Genomic DNA, 17915 nt, shown 5'->3' with positions numbered 1-17915 from the left:
CTGTAGAAAAAATGATTGAGTCATATTCTCTCCCTCTAGCACAGCGATATGCAAACTATCCATCCTTCGGTGTTCGAAAGCTTTTAATCAGCAGGTCCCGTGGGCCTGATCTGACGCCGATATCCACCCCTGTACCCCGTGCCCTGTACCCGGCAGTATCGAGGGTTGAATATATTATGATTACCGACGTGTTACCTACTCTTAAATAAATTTTGAATGGTCCATATTCTAGGTGTTGGATGTAGATGTAGTTGGTAGATTGTAGAGGATTATGTTTCACGTTGTAATTGGACTTGGTTGGATGGCGTTGGATGTGCAAATTGTAGGTGCACTGACACACTAAAAAGAAATGTTTATTTTTTCAGTAAAAAAATAAGGAGAATAAAAAAATACACGGTTTGTTTTTCCTAAAAAAAAACGATAGAAATAAAAGTCAAAATTTCGTAATCGATGCATTTCCCTTTTTATACCCCTTGCGGGTCCGTCAGTGCCCTCGGGATGCTCCGGGACACTTTTTACGCATAGCGCGGGACCCCCGCGTGTTATTCTTTTATATTATTTAAACTGGTCTTTTGCGATGCAAAAATTTTGATTTGCTCTTTCTATACGCGCGTCGGCCCGGAACGGAGTGTAAACACGTTGTTTGATCTGGTTTCTGTGATGGATTCATAGTGGATTGTGAATAAATTAGTATAAGTACTTTATAAACGTTAATAGGCACTTTGTAGATACTTAAACGTTATAAAAAGATAGTACCAGATATAAGCTTCCACGATTTATTTTCTTAATATTTTATCAAGTAAATTGGTGCTTGCAAAGCTTGCAAATGATTTAAATCCGAAATTCAATTTCGTCACCTAACAAAACCACAAACCTTTTCAAAGACAATCAAACATAAATCAAAGAACGTAAAATATTCAAATTCGCAACCCTTCGCAAATAGAGAAAACTTGACTCAATTCATAACTGCATACATTGACAAGACGCAATTAACAGTGAGGAGCGACCCTCGCGGGGGCTCGCTGAACCGACGTGGAAATCCCAAATTGGAAGCCGTGCATAGGTCGTAGGTAAATAGCCATCGTATCAAACTGTGTAATATCTGCTTAGGTAGAACAGTTGGAGGCGAACATGAATATCTTAGAGAGAACACTTTTTAGGGTAGTGGAAACCAGTGATAGAATAATGCACAACGACTGTAATTCATGAAAGGAATTCACTACATTATCTATGTACCTATTGACAAACCTACATAATCGAAATAGTTTTTAAACCTGCCTATCATTATAATCTCTATCACGATACCTTCAGGTAACTTGAGCAAAGAGCACCTTTGATCAAAAGGCTTTATTTTTATTTTATTTATTTATTGTTAAGGAAACATACAGAGCAGATGGATGCATTAAAGTTAATTACATAAGTAGTACTTTTCCAATAAAGTTTCCATTAATATTTAAAGACATTTTAGTTTTAAAAATCCACAAATTGGCTTGTGTGTATTATGAAGTTTTAGCAATGGTCTCTCTGAGCTACCCATCGCTGGCGGTGACAGTAGATACGTAGGTAGGTGGTAGACGGATAAACAGCGGGGAGGGGGCCGAATGATTCGTTAGAAGTCACTCAACCGTTCATTCGTGAACAGACCCGCGCGGGTACATGCCTACCTGTTATGTGTTTTGCTTTAGTAAACATTTGCATATATATCGAAGTTGAAGTGTTTAGGGGTTAACATACTGGAGACAAAGCTGTCGGTGACGGCGGTAATTAAATATTTTGATCTACCGTTTGTTTTCTTTTGGCAAGGCAGTTTTCATCACAGAGGATTTTCACAGAATGTTTTGAGACGCTTCGAAATGTCTACGATACTTTCCACAAATTTATAGAAATCACTGAGGTACCTACCTACTCTACAGTACTGGGCAGAACATCAAAGACAGTTTCTAGCCAATGAAAATGTGGCAGAGTTCGTCCTCCCCCCCCCCCCCGCGCCCGCCGCGACTCACCCCAGAGAAACTTGATCCACCAAGTCTCTTGGTAATTAACTACCGATTTCATTTCTTGATGCATTTTTAAAAGCGTCCGTCGGATTTTTAATGCTCATTTTATGGTGACGGATCGTTTATTAAGTTTTTATGTTGGCGCGCGAAATGACAGATGGGATGTAGCCTGACACCAGATTTGAGGGTTTGCGCTTGACGCCGAGTAAAAGGATACTTTTATGTGGACATTTTGTATTTTTATATTGGCAATGAATCTTGTTGCGGCTGTAATGGAATTGTTAACGGGAATCATCAGCTGTTTTATATTTTTATCATGGCAAGTACCTGCTTCGAGTAAAGTGTAAAATTTTACTTGTTTTATATTAGCTTTTGCGACAGCTTCGATTTGTTTTAAAAGGTATTCCCGTTGGAACTATAGATGCCAGATATGTAAAATAGAGTAGAGAGTATTACTGTTATATTAGTGTTATATTTTTATGGTAAACTTGTCTATCGTATTGGCTTAGCTGTAAGGGTAGACGAAGTTATTGAAATAAATAAATAAATACTATATTGAACACCACATAAATAAGACATTTATACCATGCAATTATTATACGATATAAAATACCTACATAATCAAGAAATACTTGCAACGACAGATAATTATTATATTCTGAATATATTACTCATAAATATAAACAGTAAACATGCAATTTACCACAAAGTTCATGAAACAAACACAGACGGGCAACGCTCTGCGCCGAACACACATATCACCTACAAAATCAAATTTATTACACACCTCCCCACGGACACACGGAAAATTAAAACAGATGATCCGGCGTAACGGCCACGCTCATAATTAAAAAGATAAGGAATATTTTCGTAAGGAAAACCCCTTTTGCCCCCTCCAGAGCTGGCGTAAGGGCCCCCACGAGACCGCGGCCGCTGCGTTCCACTGCTGATTAAGTAAACTAAGATAACACTGGCAACAGAGAACGTCAAAAGTCAACAAGGGCATTTCCACAATGAAATGTTAAGTTGATTTGGCCGTATTCTCAAGGGTTGTTCGAGTATTGTTATCTCTGATAGTTACTGTTTGAGATGATTGGATTGGCTTCCGAGACAAGTGGCTCGGTGTTTGCGCCGATGTTTGTGTTGGGAACGGGCTCGGATCTCTGTTTAATAAAGGCGTTTCAATTTTGCTGCTCCAAGGATCGAGTTGCCACTATCAAGTTTGGGACCCGTCTTTGTTTGAAAGTACTTTATATTGATTACTTTAGATTGATATGAGACTTTAAATGCTAAAAAAACAATAATGGAGCAACCTCAGCGCATCCCACCTCGCCATAATACATGTTAATGTTTTACAAAGTAACTAATTTCTATAGCAACTACTTTATATCTCTGAAAATATTACTAATTTATTTATCCATCCGGTCGACTACCGATATCGATTTGGCATAAACCTACAATGACCTACATACTGAAAAAAACCATCCCCGTATAAAAATCAAAACCTACAGTCCATACGAAACCTCAATCAGCAACAATTAGTCAGCCCGCACTCCCGAAAGTACGACAAACCAAAACACTGGCCGAACAGAAATATAAAAACTACCCTGAAAAATAAAACGCTCCAATTTCATAAGAGCCGGCAGGACGTGACGTCGGGGGGCACCTGTTTAGTATTCCGCGCGAGTGCGGCCCTGTATTGATTGCTGCCCAGCACGGCCCTGGAAGGGAGTCTTTTTCAAAACAATCCCGCACTTGTAATGATTTTTCTGGATACTGATGCTATGCGGAAACTTTGTGTTTTGAATGCAGCTTCTATGGTTGAGTTTGTAGTGCAAGGTTGATGTTCAGTGAAGATCATCAAAGGTTTGAGTTTATGGAAAATCTGCATCTACTGTGTGCGTAGTGGATACTGAGTTGGTTCTATTTTGACGCTCTGGACAGCAACGCCATCATTATTACCTGTTTATATTTATTTTCTACTGTTTTTAAGTATTTATATTGATACTATGTGTCTCGTAATCATATAACGACGCGGGCTCTAGTAGTCTTCTGATGGTGATGTCACTGTGTTGAATAAATGTTTTCTTTCTCCAAGTAAGTTGACCAAGAGTAATTTTATGATGTATTAAACTCATAGTTTAGTACATTACTAAAACATATATTATACTTATGTTGGTGTACATACATTGTATGTTACACATATTATTATCTATGTAAACAGATCTTTTTGTTATAATGAGAAAATGATCTTGATTGAATTTCAGGATACCAATAGTACCCTTAACTACCTACCCAATAGTCTCTCTGTAAGCAATCCGACTTCCATGCACCTACGGTCCAGACCGAGAGCTCTATCCGACCCAATTACAAATTCATATCTCGATCGAGTGAAGCGAACTTGTAAGATATCAGATAATTCAATTGGTCCTCGCGACCCGGCAGTTTGGGGGTAGTGTGGCTAATTGAGAACCGACTCATTATTGTAGTTTGAATCATCTTGGCGGCCATTTTGAAGTGCTTAGGAGTCTTAGGACTGTGATGTGAAATGATTTGGGTTTTAATGTGATATTCCAGACAACAAGGAGATCGCTTTTAGCGATAAGACCTATTGAGTAGAGAAGCGCCTATTGAGTAATTTCGAAAGCATAAAATGATATTATGTGTTCTGAAAAATCAATATAAAGAAGTATATTATTCTATTATAACTATGATCTATCCATGGCTATCCTCTGGACATAGGTACCAACATATTATGGTCGCGCCATCTAATCTATCGAATTGACTAAATTACTTTCATACCAAATACCGTATATAAAATCTAATACGAAGTAATCACCATCACTTTCTTCGGTATTATTTTAAAATAATGTAGGTACACTGGTACATGCAAAGCTACAAAAATATTAAACAGTAAAACTGCAACTATACAACCCCCATGTCCGCGCTCGCTGCACAATGCGAAAAATCGATCCGGAAAGACCACAAAGAAGCAAATGTGGGATTAGCCAGTTATCCCCAATTCCATCTAAATAGTAGCTCTAATCCGTCAGTACAATGGTGACAAAAATAATAAATAAGGCGCTCCGCCCACCGGCAACGTGCCGTCTGGCTCTGTTTCAATATTTTTGTATAGGGCACATTAACTGGGGGCCAAAACGCGGAATAAAACAAACCAGCCATGATATGCGCTGGTGCTATTGTTGCGGGCCGGGCGTGTGATGCTGTGTCTCTCAGTGGCTGAAGAACAATTTCATAAACAAGATATACCTAAGTAATTAACAGAGTTTCCCACATCTAATCAGCCCAACAGCAATGAGCTGCACTACAATATAAACTATGGACTATAAATATAAAGTTTGTAGAAGCATTATTAAATTATTCCATTCTTAATACCAGTGGGAGGATTGCTAAATTTAAAATATTTCCAGACACGTACCGCCATAACACCCTGCGTGAGAATCTCAACAGATAAAAAGAGTCCACTAATTAAACCAAAACTAGAAACGAAAGCCAAAACAACCGGCATTCAACCAGTCGCACCCCAGCTCACGCCTAATCTCGTGACAAAGCAATGGCGGAACATTTAGGCGCGAAAATAATGAAGCACACGTGTCGAGCCGTGGACCGTGGTCCTGGCCCGTGGGCCGCGTGGTCCTGGGAGCCGGGCACAATGGGCCACGTGGCGATCGCTATCGATAAAATGAGATGGCGATTGAGGCGCGAAAACAAAACGCTACTGTTCTCGTAATCGTAAAACAGCGCAATGACAGAGAAATATTGTTTCACATTAATGTACGAGTAGATCTGTAATTCTGTACTGTTCAGATGGGATCTCTGATGGTCTAGATAACTTTGCTAAAAATATAGGGTTCGATGTTAAGGAAGTCTCAGGCAGGATATACTTGGAGAATAAACCTCCATTCAATTTCTATCGTATAGCACTCAATCGCTACATCAGAAATGTTTTACAACCAAAAGAGATTTATTCGAAGACATAAAAGATATGGATCGAAATAAATAAAACGTAAACAATAACACGTCCTACGCTCCGGCAAAACAATGACGAAGTGATGAAATGCAAAAACGAACAGAAAGCCGAGGATGCTGCGCCCAAACATGCTCACATACACGCTCATGACTCGCAAACCCGAGCAATAAAATAATAATTATACACATGTGACTTATTAGCCATACACGAAACCCACCCGACGATAAAAACGATGCATCCACAAATACTATAAAACTACAAAATGTAGCTAACGATACAAACAATAAGGTTCAACTTTCAACCGATGCCGCGAATGGTAAAGACCATTCTGTTGATGCTAAAGAAGTTCACCAGCAATATAACAAAAGATTCAACAATAGAAGTGCGTCGTATCATTTGTTAAACGTCCCTTTTGATGACGACCAACTATTATATGAATGATGCAAGGGAGAGAAAGATACAATAAAAAATAATACTCCGTACTATGACGACGGCAAAAATAATGGCTTTTTAAGAGCCTCGTAAAACAGAGGACTAAGTACTTTTTAAAAAAACAACACGCTAAAAATTATATTTGGTTTAAATTATAAAGGACGACTTAGAAAAAATTCTAGCAGTATGAAAATGTAAATAACTGCAATGAAAATTTAAAAGATACCGCAAAAAGTATATTTAGTTATAATAATATTATATTGAATAAATAACTGCAATATAAAAATAAAAAGCTCTACATTATTATGTAGAAGAAGGAAAAGAGATAGGTTAGAAAGTATAAATAATATACCAATGACAAAGTAATAAGAATATGAGAAATGCTCGTAAAACAATTCGCGGCATCGCCGAAATAATTTATGAAAGTAGAACAAAACTGTCACACGCCAACCCCATTCATGAAGATTTTTTTATCGTTTCTCCTCCGGAACCCGAACGCACTAAATCACATTTTAGTCCCTCCGTAATGAGCTCTCTGTTATAAGACATAAGATCTCATATTCGTTAGCTATTTCATACCGTTACCACTTATAGTTGGAGAATCGTGTACATTTGACTAACGACACCTTAATATGGAGTATTTAGTCAGAAATGTCTGGCTCTCGTTGTGAGGAGGCAATGTATCGGAAAGTTTTAATTTTGGTTTATGGTCCGAGATTAATGTGCCCTCGAGTGCACAACCCTTTGCCATGGGGTGGAGTTTTTGACACACAGCTAATTTCTTACCCGTATGTCGAGCTTGTAGCGTTGACATTTTTAACACTTGTGAGTTTAATCACAATAACAAGATACTGAATACGAATGATTCTGAATTGCAACTTGGGTTGAAGTTAATTTATCAGTTAAATACATTTAATGTACCTATGTAGGTAAATTTGTACAAGTTATAGTTCAGTTATATTATTGTTCTGGTGAGTCAATATGGATATGACTTGTAAATAAGATTTATAATCAATACTACATAATATATATTCGTCAATTCGTGACTACAATAAAGTAAAAATAAACATGCCTATGACTCATGTGTATTTTATGTACTTTTTATGGATAAATAGGTACAATGTCACACTACATGGTAACGTATCGCTGTAACGGATAATTACCACTACTACACTTACTCTGAACGTCTGAACATGGTCAAACATTTTCTTGTCTCAGGCTTTTTAGAACAGTCGCGTTTCAGTCTTAGAACTAACTTTTTACAATGTGAGCTCCAAGCACGACTTGTACTTTAGGAAAACTTCGTAGCTTCTTCTTCTTCTTCTTAAAGTGCCTCTCCACTATTGGAGGTTGGCAGTCAGCTCCGCATACTATTTTCCTTTTGTTGCCAAGTGAAATAGGTCTTCAACACTGGCAGTTCCTGTCCATTCCCTGATGTTTCGGAGCGCGACTTCCTTCTCCTTCCAGCACTTCGTAGCTGTTTTTTTTCAAACGGCTAGAAAAGCTACAGAGAGATGCTGCAGTAAAAGAAATAGCAATCAAACGCCCCTGCTCAGATTAAGCGCACTAATAGTGTGCCCTGCGAGGCACAGCTCGGGGACGAGGCGCCGCGGGGGGCGCTTGTTGCATTTTATTCCAACTCCGCGGGCGCACTCTGATGAAGTCTGCACTTGGCGACAGGATTGGGCCTGGTTTATAACCACTGTAGGGAAAATAGAGGTGCAATAAGTGAGACGTTTGAATTACAACTGCCAAATGAGTGTCTAATTGTCTATCTGTGGTAACTTAGCTCAAAAACGGAAGGAAATCAGAGAAATCAGAGCATTAATCAAATTAGTGTAGATACCTAGTACGTTACTTTTGTTATCCATAAGAGGACACAGAAAATATTTAGTGTCTGTCTTTGAGTTTCTTCAGATTCAGTCTTAACAACGATTTCGTCTCGAAGCCAAGTGTGATATTTAGGTACATTCACGCTAATGCTTATGTCATCAATATTTTTAATGTGATAAAGTTTTGCTTTCTTTTCTTATTTTGCTACACGAGCCAATCTTCAATTCCATACAGGACCATTACAACGGTATTGTCCCAATAAGTGTCGTTCCGATTATTAGCAAATTTACCCTACCAGGGTACCAGGCGATGATACGGCATCTCATTTCCTACCAGGGGAGCATGTTTCCATATTTATAGTTTTATTGAAGCCATTAGCTATTTATGAGAGTGACCACATGTCGGTGTGCGCGAGGAACCATGTGGGGAGGGCGGCACCGTGACAACTCATAAAAAAATACATTTTATTTACAAAATTTATATAAATTTTTCGACAAGAAAGTTTTAAAGTTGAGCCCAACCAAAGTAGAAAGCTGGTGATGCTGATGAGAAATGAAAACTATCAGATTGAAAAACTACGGCAAACCTAGCATTTCAATTACTTATAATAATCCCAATATCACCTGTAACTCCATTGTCGCAAAGCAAAATAATCATTTTCTATTTAATTCTTTATTGTACAAATATTACAAATAAAAGTACAAAGGGTGGACTTAATGCAAAAAGCACTTTCTGCCAATCAACCCGCAGGATAATATACAAATCAATGGAAAGACACACTTAAAAAGTTGGAACTATTTATTTGCAAAAGCTTACAGCTTCTTTAGCTATATATTTGTTGTACCTACCTAGTTCTTTTATAAACAAATTTCAGTCACTATGATGTTTGGGCAGTTCTTCTTTTTAACCTACATAATGGATAAAAAATTATCCCGAATTTGAAAAAAATTACTTTAGCTTTTTGGTGAACTCTAATAATTTTTATGATAGCTACATTTCTATTCTATCGAAAAAGGTGGTTGGCCGCGAAGTTTAAGTATTTTTTCAAGATTTTCAGTACATAATACGTGGATAAGGCAAAGAAAATTACACCTTCGTCACAGAATCTTTTATTTTTTTTTATCGAAATAGTCTTCGTCGATTAAAATGAAACTTTTTTGATACGTTAATAAACAAAATACCATTTTAGAAAACATATGAAGGAATGGATTTTTAGTAATAACAAAATATTTATTAAGTAGTTATTACCACTCTGTCACAATTTCAGCTAAAATGAAGCTTGTTTTTGCTATAAATATTTTTTCGCTACTAATTACAGTCAAAAATTAACAGCATAGACGTTAACATCAATGACTAAATTTAATATGATTTTTCCAAAGTTGCACTATTTATAACAGAACATATAAACGACCAAAAATAAGTTGACTACCAGGAGACACCAATCGTTACAGAGTGGTAAACGATGTGACATAGTTGTTATTCTATTAAATATGCGGCAGCGTTTTGGAATAAAACAGTTTTATTTAAAAATAATAATTTAGTAACTTACTTATAAATCATTATGGTTTCAAGTTAGTCAAAAAAATTACTGGATATATCTTTATTGTTAGTATAACTAATGAAATCACACTTGAGAACCTCTGGAGAATGAAATATCCGTATTTCAGGAACTTAAAGGACAAATTTGTTCCAACTACATAAAATAGTGTTTATCTGCACAAATAATATTTTCGGCAACCTAAAATTTAAGTAACTTAATGGAAAATTACGTAATTTGTTAAAGTTTTAACCAGCCATATTTCGAAAATACAGCAGTGGCTCTTAGAACTTGAAAAAAATACTCTTTCCTTTTTTAATTGCCTTAGAAGCTGGAAGGACTTTAATGTTATCATCAAACATCGGATAAATCATTCTCCACCATATTAAACAGTCTACCACATTCATGGTCTGTTCTTGAGAACAATAGCACGAAATTACCTTTTTCACAAACGAAACTTTTTATTAATGCAGCGCAAGTGTATTGGACGTTCCTTTCGCTTCTTACTTTAACCAAAACGTGTAGTTTCTCTTCAATTTTTCTTTGATGAATTTCCTCAGGTTGGAGTGTTTCGTAAGAATGTGACAGATTTGTCGTGTGACAGAGGGGTAAAATGTGTTGCAAAGTCGATTAGCATTTAAACAGTAACATAAAGTGTAATATTAATATGTTGATTGCAAAGTAATTGTTATTACCAATGAGTAAATAACAAAATAATAATTTAATTGTATTTTATTTTAACAATTACCTACGTGACGAAGCTGTCGCCGAATAAACACACGCACCTCCTGTCACACTTTGCGGGTGGCCGATACGCGGTGTCTAAATATTTCTGAAATAATTAAAAAATATATATTTGGAGTTTAAATAAATTTTTATATTTTATGTCGTCATATATATTTTTTGTAACATTATCGAATATGCGCAGGATGAAGTGGCGGGAGACAGCCAAGATTCGTATGAAATACACCTCTGTCACGCGGATTTACCACTCTGTAACGTAATTTTAAATACAAAAATATAAATTTATATTTTTGTAAACGTGCACAGCCGTTGTGTTTTTAGTACAATGCACGCTGAAATATAAATAAATAAATAAATATTTGAAAAACTCATGATTTTTTCTTCACAACTGATGGAGACTAAGTTATGTAGGTTAAAAAGAAGAACTGCCCGTTTACGAATTGATCAAGCTACTTTCATGCCCATGGCCCATATGCGTCGGTTCTCAACAAATGAAATAGAACGAAGCACCATCCAGCATCATTCAAAGTTATTCACTCGTGACTAACCCTAGCCTCAGGCTACTGATACTCCACTCTATTCATTAAAATTCATTTTTGAGCATCCATTGTAACCTTTCAACGGTGTATTTGAAAACACTTCAGTTAGCACTTGTAATAGTGCCAAAGAGTTTTGATTTGTATTGTATTATTAGTCAAGTTGTGTTAGAATGAATTGTAAGAGTAATACAACACAGTGAGTGAACTATGGATTACCATTGATACTGGTCCTAGGTCCCATTTATAATAGGTATATTCCTGTTATCACTACTGTTTATCTATGCATATTCTAAAGAACTAACTTTTGTTAGTTTCACGCTTAGGTTGCCGTTAGTTTAGAACGTTATCTAATCGTGGTCTATTTTTAAAATGCTTGAAATAGTCTTCAAAAACGGCGTAAGTCACGCTTTCGGCTTATATACTATTATTTCGCCACTTCTGGCACGAAGCAGAGTGGCGCAGTGGAAGCGTGCTGGGCCCATAACCCAGAGGTCCGTGGATCGAAACCACGCTCTGCTAGATCACTTTTTGTTTTTTTTTTGTTTATTGTCATTAGAAAAACGTCTATTTTTTTAAGCTGCTTGAAAATAATAAATAACAAAATACGTCGGATCACCTAACTGGCTTCGACCACGCGTGCGTTTGTTTTATCATGGGATGTTGATAATTTGTAGCACGTGCCTCGGAACGGGCCTATCTCAAATGTTTTTTTAATCGCGCGCCCCCGGCCTCCGTACACAGACTAAAAACTAACATCGGTGTAAATGCAAACCATGTTGTGGAGGGAAAGCGGAATGTACTAACGTTTTAAAATAACACTAAACCAATTGTTTTGGATAGTTAAATAAAACATAAGTACCTAAATGTGAAACTTTTACATCATGATCCTAATTTTCATTCTCAACAATAAATAAATAAAGAAAGTCATGATAATTCATTTATTTGTCTAATACGTCCTAGATTCCTGAAGTAAGTTTGATCTAGATACTATTTATTTTTCGCTTGCGGCATTTTCATGAAGACAGTGGTGCCACCACGTGAAGCTGAAAGCACACTGGTTGTGAGTTTTTCCTGTGTTGTAGGAAAATGGTTTAGTTTATTTTTGATGCGCACACTACCTAGTTAGATCAACGCAAATAACACAACATTTTTTGCAGTTTTACTGCCGCATATAAATTAGTTGGTTTTGTTTTTAGTTAAAACACTGATAGTAGAGCGGTAAATTGCAAAGCTTTGTGGAACTCGCTCAAATAACATAACTACAAATTATGAATGTTGGGTAGCTATTGCAAAAGTAGGTATCATTTATACAGGATGTCCCGTAAATAGTGGACCAGCGGAAAGGGGGTGAAGGTTCTATGGAGAAGAATATATATGTATTTTTTTGCGAATTTCCAAATCTCATAGAACAAACGTTCAGATTGATCCCCTGAGACACCTACCTACATTCCGTTGGTGCACTATTTACGTCAACCTGTAGACTATTTTAACACCTTTAACACTTTGAGTGTCGCTCAGCAATGAATATTGACAGACAGTCGCAGTCGGTCGCTGGTGTGACGTCACTGACAACTTCATTACCTCCCCTCCCCCTCCCCAGCCGCTCATCACGCGCATTATTATGCAAATACGAATTTAAAACCACTTGTTATCTAGTTAGCGACGAAAAATAGTACCTACGTACCCTTCGAAATTGGCCTGCGGCGGCGCGCGGGCCCGGCAGTAATCGATAGAAATTGACAAACGAAGCGTTGGCACGTCAAATTCTAGTTGTAGTGTAACAAAAGATCGTTAGGGTTCCGCGCGAGGGTTCTAATGGGGGCTTGTTATGGTAATGTCGGCCGCGGGCTACGGACCCCGCAAGACCCGCTGCATGCCCTGATCCAGCAGGTTGAGGGCTGACTGACGCGGGATACGCGTGTGTGTGTCGTGGGTGGCAATGGCAAGGTGTGTGAGGTCTTTGGTGGTTGCAGTCAAGATGTTATTAGTAAGAGCTGTCTAGTGTCTAGGCACCCTAGGTACTAAATAGATAAAAAACTAGATCCTTCATACGTACCCTTTAACTTAGCAATTAATATCTAATTTGTAAATTTTTCAATATATATATATAAATTAAATAAGCATTGCATCTTAGCATGCTGTAGGTAAGTATTTCAGAAAATATCAATGGGGGAAAGGGATGGGGGGACTCATTTATTAATAAATAATCAGCAAAAGTTTCCTCAGACTTTCCCAATTAAAAGCCTATGTAATAAATAGACAGAAGTGACGAAAACCAACTAAATAACCATCGCCCTTCCCCAGCTCTCCCCTGCAAAGGGTTGATGTTCCCTAATGACGCACCGCTATGTATAATGTCGGCACATCTATATTAATTTATATTTTAACGGCCACAGTTTATTGCAATCATTTACTTACCGAGTTGGACGGCTTCATTACTTCTGTAAATTACTTTATTAAAGTCTACTTGATATTGTTAGTCTTAAAGTTCGGTGGATTAAAGTAAATTAAGTTTTGGTAAAAATAAATAAAAAATAATTGAGTACATAAATTTTCTTAGAAGGTATATAATTTATCAAAACCATTTAAAACAAAGTTGTAGGTCGGTATTCGGTAAGCAATAGCAGTAAAGTATAAGGTTGCAGACTGGCGGCCCGTCACGTATAGTGTCTGCATGCCATTCCGCACTCCGGGTCTGATGAGGTCACGCTGTCTCTTTCTAAACACAAATACCACGCTTTATTAAATTCCTCAATAGTTATAGCGTGACACGCTTCAACTGCTTAGGCTTAATGTATTTTATATACAACATAACACCTTCGACTCGGACACTGATAAAAATGCTCCCAGCATGTTTGTTGTGGTCGTGCGTGCACTACTACGTAATCCGCCATTTTGTTTCGTATTGACAATCGACGTGACGTCACAAATGTGCGCGGCTGGTAATCAATAACTAGGTTTTTCCTCTACTATGTTAGTCTATCATAAAAATATACCCGTATAGCAGCCGTTTTATAAAAGTAACTAAAAAGCTATCTTTAAGGAAATATTATTATTGTTTACTTACCGTACTTATCTCCATTATTTGGTAGCCATCATGTCTTCTCCCTCCCACGATCTTCTATCTCTGTCATGTTTTGACAGATTGAAACGCCACGTGGTATGTCACTTTTCAGGCTGTAATCGTTTCAGCGTGTCGTTTCCGTGACGATTTCCAACGAACGCGGGATTTTCCGACCACTAATATTGTCAGTTCAGTAAAAGTCAGCGACAACACACAATGACGACCTCCTTTGGTCATAGACCTGGCTGAAAACAAACACGGGAACATTTTGGCGGTAACAGGTTTTTAAATTTAGAATTTTAACTTTTTCACGGCGTGAAAGCGTTCAGGAGCAGCGAGTTGGCTGAAAGACGTGGCCGTACTGGCTGAATGCGGCTTACTCTCGCTCGTTCAACTAAATTTTCAATTCAAACAGGGCCTTTATAAGGGTAGTGACGCTGTACAGAATTTACATATCGACGTAATAAACCAGCCGGGTGTCTGATTTGAATTCGGAAGGCATTTCGGTGAGAGCTTTTTGCATTGCGATAAAACTTGGAACTTATTCAGTAGGTCAAAAAAACTATGTGAACATTATAATTACAGAAACAAATATTTACATAGCTGTTGATAATATTATTTCAATTAATTAAAGCTAAAGCTAGCAACTGTACACACGAATAAGGCGATCATACCTGCTTCATAAATAATAATAAGAACTGCATGCTCTTCAAATAAAGCGATTAAAATGAAGTCGGCAGATGCACGTCACAACACTTCATTTGTTTCTTTCCATTGCCGAAGTGACGTGGATTAGCGGCCAGCCTTGCTGCAGTCGGCTTATAGCACTTCCGGAGCCGCGTGAGGTGTGAGATGTGTGCCACCCGCATCTCAAACAGCTACACGATGGCTTAAAAAGAAATTATATCATGAGAATTGATTTCAGCGAAGTTTGCATAGCTCACTGTTTGCGAATCATTGTTTGTTAAATTGTAAAAATAAATTTAATGTAGTAAGTACTTATATTATTATGCATTCCAGAAAATGAGCTAGTGTTTTCTTTGGTAGAGCAGAAGAAATATTTTCGGTAGTAAAAACCAGTGAACAAGAGAACTCATTTCATTACTAGTAAATCGCGTTTATAGATAATTCAATTAGACATTGATATGCATACTTAACACGATATAACATTAAATAATTAATTATACATCCGACCAAAGAAATTACACATATAAACAATATGTAAATAGCATAGTATAACGATAACTCTAATAAAACATTTAGCGAATAAATAAAAATCAATCATTTGGCGAGCGTGTAGACGCGAGTGATAACGTGTGATTACGGCTCATTACCATAGTGCTGGTTATTCAATGAGATATTGTAATCATTTAATTATGCCTTCGCAAACCTACTTACCTACTTGGATAATATTATGTTCTTTAGTAACAACGACAAGTTATGAGTACGTTGTTTTGCTTTATAATCGATTGAATTTTGGTTAAAAACCAAAATGATTTGAATGCCGGAATATTGAATGATAATGTCTGGTTTATGCTATTTTCATCTCCACACATTAGGTGTTCAGAATCAATTCCATGAAATTCAGAGTGAACCTACACAGTATCGCTACCTAATTTTATACTTAGGTTACGACTACGAGTAGGATACAACCTTAAAATAGTGTGCAAAAGAAAAAAGTTTCGAAATTAGAATCCCAATTCAAAATGCAAAGTGAACAAATGAGCACGGACAAGACAGTCGCGATCAGAGGCCTCGGTTTGCGGCTAATATCGATTTTCTACCCCAAGTTTGTTGACAAAGGCAGGTTCTTAGCCAAATGAGATGCACCCCAAAGAATATTATGGGCAGACATCGCTTCACTATCGGTGGCTATAGATGTAGCGGCTGTAGGATACGCGGACCCATGCATTGGGTTTTTATTGATTTGCCTAAACCTGGGGGTAGTTTTCCTTTTGCATCTTCGGTGTAAATTAGTTTGTACGAAGAAGAATTGGCAAGAAAGGACTACAATACCTATACTGCCCACGGCTTAGCCTCGAAGGGGTAGTTAGAGGTGATTCGCAATTCGCAAGCAAGCCATCCGTTTTATTCACTGAATTTAAATACTTACGAGATAAGTCGCGAGCCGTATCGCTGTTTTGGAATGAACTACCTCATACCTATTTATAATAATTGTGTGGAATAGCTGATGTATGTGGCCTACATGTATAAATTGTGGCCTTTCCCAAGGAGCGCCACAAGACTCGGTCCCCGGCCATTCACATTAGACAGATATTGCACCTTAGACAGATAGCTGGTAAGCTTTACCAGGTGCAACGTACCGGAGGGCGTTTCGCACAAATTCAATTCATTCGTACTAAAATATATACATATAAGTAAGGAATTTTCACTTTATCGTTGATGTCCACATTTTAGACAGATACGAGTGCACGTACTCATAGACACTCAGAAGCGGAAGTGACCCTTTGATGGCGCCCCACGCCCGAGCCGTAATACTTTAAAATAATGCTTCTGTTTGATCCGCGGATGCAAAGCACTTCCCTGTGATGCAAATTCGCAAACATAAACAAGGGTGTGTCCATAATGCTCTTAATGCTGCAAACGGCATTAATATTTGAAAATAAACTAGATAAAAATATTCAAATCTCTAAGCTGTTTGGCGAAGCTCCCTTATCTGGGAATGGGCGGGATGTGTAGTCTTGGAGCGAAGGATTGCTGTTGTATGCACAGTTATGACTATAAAGCACTTGTCTCGTTATTCGATAGGTACCGGTCGAACATTTTTAATATTGTAGATCGAAATCAATGTGTGCCTAGAGTATAGATCTAATGATCACTACGGCCCATTTGCAGTATCTTGCAGCATTACTTTGATAAGTGAAGAAATTTTAGAAATTATAGAAAATAGCTGTTCCCGTGAGTTTCGCTTCGCATTAAAAAGTTTTCCCGTGGGATTTCCGGGATAAAAAGTACCCTATGTTCTTTCTCAGGGTCTTGTATACCAAATTTCATTCAAATACGTTTAGTAGTTTTGGCGTGAAAGAGTAAAAGAAAGACAGACATACAGACAGACAGACACATTTACTTTCGCATTTATAATATTAGTTAGGATGTTTATGATTTGCAATAAAATAAAAATGAAACATTACGATCCACTGATTCAGTTTATGATTCACAACCAGTGACATCAAAAAAATAAACTCCAACAGAACAGCCACAAACAAAAGTCGCGGCGTCAACGGGCAGTGGCGATTAAAATCTATTACGTGGCTCCACGGCGAGGGGACAGCTCGTTAATATTCACGGCACGCACGAATTATGTACGCAAACGACTAATCTTTTTATCGACTCGTCTCGTCATGCGCGGACAATGCCAGCTTATCGATAGTCGATAGTCTGACTCCGGCGCAACACTGCGTGCTGGTGCGTGTGGTATTTGCGCAAGTTGTGGTGTCAACTATGCACGTTTTTGTCCAAACTGTAGGCTTAAATTTTTGGATTGATTCATCATTAACCTGTAGACATTCGCTGATGGACATAGGCGTCTTCCATGGTCTCTCTGTCCTAGGAGTTCATTATACAGCATTTTATCCCACCACCGATCATCCGTTCTATCGCCGATTATACCTATCGTCGGCCCACCGCCACTTTAGCATGTTGAGTAGCTAAGTAGGTATATACGTTAGTTCTCTGAAATAGCCATTTTAGTTATTGATTGAGAGGTTATTTAATTGAATAGACTCTATCAGTTACAAAATCTGAACTGCTTGTGTGA

At 37.6% G+C, this 17915-nt stretch overlaps 1 long non-coding RNA gene and 1 other non-coding gene across 2 annotated transcripts in view; one reads left to right on the top strand and one right to left on the bottom strand.

The window, feature by feature from the left end:
- Nucleotides 1-14652, bottom strand: part of LOC119694909 — a 37066-nt gene extending 22414 nt beyond the window's left edge. The window contains exon 1 of the long non-coding RNA XR_005255010.2: nucleotides 14141-14652. This is a non-coding gene — a long non-coding RNA (uncharacterized LOC119694909). The remainder of the gene's footprint in view (nucleotides 1-14140) is intronic.
- Trnam-cau lies at nucleotides 11521-11592 on the top strand. The gene has a single exon. It is a non-coding gene; the product is annotated as a tRNA-Met (tRNA).
- Nucleotides 14653-17915: the final 3263 nt, after the last annotated feature.

This window comes from Plutella xylostella, chromosome 22 (assembly GCF_932276165.1).
Source record: "Plutella xylostella chromosome 22, ilPluXylo3.1, whole genome shotgun sequence".
Classification (NCBI taxonomy): Eukaryota; Metazoa; Arthropoda; class Insecta; order Lepidoptera; family Plutellidae; genus Plutella; species Plutella xylostella.
Note: the sequence above shows the minus strand (reverse complement) of the source record. Positions and strands in the feature narration are given on the sequence as shown.